At 32.6% G+C, this 4,378-nt stretch overlaps 1 pseudogene; it reads right to left on the bottom strand.

The window, feature by feature from the left end:
* Positions 1–209: 209 nt before the first annotated feature.
* LOC112476781 lies at positions 210–328 on the bottom strand (annotated as a pseudogene).
* Positions 329–4,378: the final 4,050 nt, after the last annotated feature.

Raw genomic sequence — 4,378 nt, 5'->3', positions numbered from 1 at the left:
TCAAAGAACTGGTTTTAGTTTACCTGAATAATCAATGAGCTCATCAATATTTAATGATCTTAATAATTATTATATTACGTTTTCAGTGATTCATTAAGTAGTGGCTTACCGCCCCCTCCCCCTTTTTTTTTAGGCGAGGCAGCCCTTGATTGACCTCATAGATTGCAAAGACCTTTTCATCTTATAATCCCTTATTTTTTTAATTTTTATGCCTACAGCACCTGTTCTTCCTAGGTGGTCTCCCATCCAAGTACTAACCAGGCTCGACTCTGCTTAGCTTCTGAGATCAGACGGGATTGGGCTTGTTCAGGGTGGCATGGCCATAGACAAGAATAAAATTCTTGATATGTATTTCAAGGCCCTTTATGATCTTCCCTTGTCTGTTTGTGTCAGTATGACTCATTGTCAGTCATATTAAACTTCTCTCAGTTCTCTGAGCTCACCATATGTTCTCTTGTCTAATGGATGTTCTTTTTTTTTTTAAGAACATTGTTACTCCCATAACATAACACTCTGTCTGGCTAACTCCTACTCATCTCCCATGTCTAACTTTAGATTAGTATCCCCAATGAAAACTCTCTTTTTCCTTTAAGAATTGGCTAGCTACTTCAGTGACCACATGATATGATTAAATGTTTGCCTTCCCTACTGAAAAATATTTTCATATATGTACATTCAGCTCTCAGTAAAGGGCTTGAGATCTAATAAAACTAACAATCATATTAACAATAAATGACATCAATGATCTTTATGTGTTTTAAGTATATTGCATGCATTGTTTAAACCTCATTAAAAAATTACATGCAGTAGATACTGTTATTATTCCAGTTTCACTAATAAGGAAACAGACATGGAAATGTTTGATTACATGTACCATGTGGTCAAACTGTAAGAAGTGGAGCAAATATTTGAACCCAAGAAGTCTGACTCCAAAGCTTGGACACTTAACTATCATACTATACTCTCTAAATGTTAATTTTATAATAGTCCTACCTGGATGAGGTAGCCTGAACTCTTTTCAAATTAGACACATCAGGACTTCCAGAAGAAGGGAACCCACATTGGTATGTATAGATACCTCTTATTGATGTGTGAGATTTCCGTAGTTCTCAATAAAAACTATTGAACAAGTGGAATGATTGAGTTTGTACCACATCATGGAAACAAAAGATAAAGAGAAAGGAAGCATTGGTTTTACATTCCAGGATTACAATGGACAATTAAAATATCTCAATATAGAAAACATTCATGAGAACAAGTACCTCCTTTGCCCATCAAAGTAGTGTGACTAAATGTCAAGTTCTGATTCAGAGTCAAAATAGGAGCTGAAGATACGTAAAGGAAATTAGTGAAACATTAAAAGAAAAGAAAGAAAAAAGTATAAGACATTATTGACTTTAGGTCAATTCATTTTTTAATATTGCCAATCCAAAGAGTTGTCCTGAGTGTAAGTGGAATTTAGCATAACTTGTATCAAGGCTAGATTTGAAATTCTCAGGATATTGTATTATGCTGAGAATGTTATAACAGACTTTCAATGAGTTGAAACGTTATCCATGTTGCACCATTTGTTTCTCAATCATGTACAACTGTTTTCCTGTAAAATAATAAACCAGGAGAATTGGTCCCAGTTAAGAACTCTGAATGTTAGACCTTTTGCTTTCTTTATTTCTAAGCTTAAGCAGACTTTGGGATATTCGTTAACAGAAATGACTGCATATTTGAACAGAGAGAGACTATCTTCGAATATTGAAGCTATTATATATAGGGAATCACTTTAATTGAGAAGTTTTAAAGTTATTTGTCCTTAAAATTCAAGAAAAATATTGTTTACTTGCAAGTACCAAACACGTGATAGAGCTGACATATCATGGAGTTTAGCACAAAACCCTACACATAGAAAACACCTGATAAGAGCCAGACATCAGCTGCTTGCATCAATGCTCTCTTATCCACCAGAACTTTTCACCAAACCATAGATGGCTTTTAGCAAAACATGATGAGTTTTCAGTACATTTTTTTCACTTCCACATATCACGAGCACATCCAAAATTATGCAGTCCTATATCTGCCTAACAGCTACCCAGAGTTCTCTAAGGCAGAATCCAGTGTTACCCTCAAAAACAGTGCCTCATACTCTGCACTTTGCTTTATTTCACCATTGAACTTTACTTCTTTGGCCATCCATTTCTATGGGACTTGCCATTATCTAACTGGACCCCTAGGAAACAATCTGACAAATTGACTTTTTTTTACAATGAATACTTTTTAAACTGAAAATGTTTAGAGATACAAAGAAATATTTTTTTCTGATAGCGAAATTTCAGATATAATGAGAAAGAATGAGGCATAGTAAAATCAAGTTAGTAAAATAGTTTTCTACTGTCATTCTCCTACAGAATATCAATTTTGAAATTAATGTATGCGAATGTTTTAGTGGAAGTCCTGGAGTTCATTGGAGAAGTTACAGCACACTGTTGGAGGAAAACAATATGAGATTGGACACACTGAAGGAGGTAAAAGGAACAGTTTCACTTTTCTCATATCACTTGTCCCCCAAAGTGGGTGAAAATAATATATAATGGAATATTATGTGCCATAAAAAAAGGAAAAACCTGTTTTTTCAGACAATATGGATGAATCTTGAGGTCATTATGCTAAACGAAATAAGCCAGAGAAAGATAAATACTATATGGTCTCACTCATTTGTGAAATCTAAAAAAAAAAAAAATTAATTAAGTTGAACTCATAGAAATAGTGAGTAGAATGGTAGTTGCCAGCAGCTGGGTATGGGTAAAATGGGCAGTTGTTTGACAAAGGGTATAAACTTTCATTTATAAGATGAATAAATTCTGGGTATCTAATATACATAATGGTTACTATAGTTAATAATACTTTTATATAGTTGAAATTTGCTAAGAGAGTAGCATTAAGCGTTCTTACCACAAACACACACAGAGGTAACCATGTGAGGTAATGAATGTATTAAATAATTTGATTGTGGTGATTGTTTCACAATGTATACATATGTGATATCATCACATTGTACACTTCAAATATATACAATTTTACTTTTGAATTATACATCAATAAACTGAGGGAAAATGGGAAAGATTAGTGAATGAGATATCGCAAGTTAAGTTTTACTACCTGTGCATGTTGCCTAACCTATTACCTGAACACTATTTTTAGTGTAAATGAGTTTTCAGTGTGTGTTAACAGTAAGGAATTTAGATTCTCTCAATTGTGTCATAGGTTTTATATCTTGTCAGTGTACTTCTGCCTACTCTATACTTTAGAAGTCTAGAAGTCCAGGTTTATGTCAGAGCATATGGCTTATATTATCAAGAGGAAGGGATATACACTTTTCTATCATATAAAGAACTTTAATTAGTAAATTGGTACCAATACTTTATAATGGAATGACAAGATCAGTTTGATATAAATGAAGAAATACTAATCTGGAGCTCAAGCCACTCCTTCCTGATATTTCTTCCTCTATAATGTGAAGGATTTGAATTAGAAGATCTCTATAGCTTCTTCTGGATCCAATATTTTACTAATGTCTAATGCCAATATTTTAGTAAACAATGTGCTCACATATATTGTTACATTAAGCTTTCACAAAAATTTGGAAATGGGAGATGTTGAGGTTTTAAGTTCTTTACTCAAATGTATTATTTATTTAAAAAAAGACATCCTAGAAGATAAAAGTGTGTTTAAAATCCAAAGGAATGTATATCTAATGGTATGATATTAAACATTATAACAAATGTGTATGAGCATACATGCTCAAGAAACTGAGCCCCTCAAACTTGACCACCTGGTAGCTTTTATCCTTCTTAAAGTTGGCTTTAAACAAGTCAAGCACTATAAAATATACAATGTGCAATTCGGGGATAATTTTTCTACAGAAAATCCTGCACAAGTATTTCTTAATATTTAAATGATATGCATTTGCCTTTGGAGAATAAAATATTTGGGGTAAAGTTTTCAATTTTTCTATTGGAAATTCTTACATTATTAGAAAACAAAGAGACATCAGAGTACCCACAGGTGGAATGTAGAAATAAGGTTCCGAGAGGTAGGAAAGAGCTTCTCTTAAAATTTTAAATTAATTTATGTTCGAATCTTTATAATTTAAATCTAGAGGCTCATTGGATGTATTATAAGTTAACAAGCAGAGTTGATTGTAGATTGTAGTTTTTTCTATGAAGAAAATGATATTTGGGCAAAGAAGAGAATTAATGAACACAAAAGGGACATGTCTATACAAGTGTTTTTAATTCATAGCAAATATTTCTTTTTTTAATTAATTAATTTATTTTTATGGTGACATTGGTTAATGAAATCCAGTAAGATTAGGCTGTACATTTTA

Source organism: Pteropus alecto, unplaced genomic scaffold (assembly GCF_000325575.1).
Source record: "Pteropus alecto unplaced genomic scaffold, ASM32557v1 scaffold112, whole genome shotgun sequence".
Classification (NCBI taxonomy): domain Eukaryota; kingdom Metazoa; phylum Chordata; class Mammalia; order Chiroptera; family Pteropodidae; genus Pteropus; species Pteropus alecto.
The sequence above is the reverse complement of the archived record's forward strand: the minus strand, read 5'-3'. Positions and strand labels throughout refer to the sequence as shown.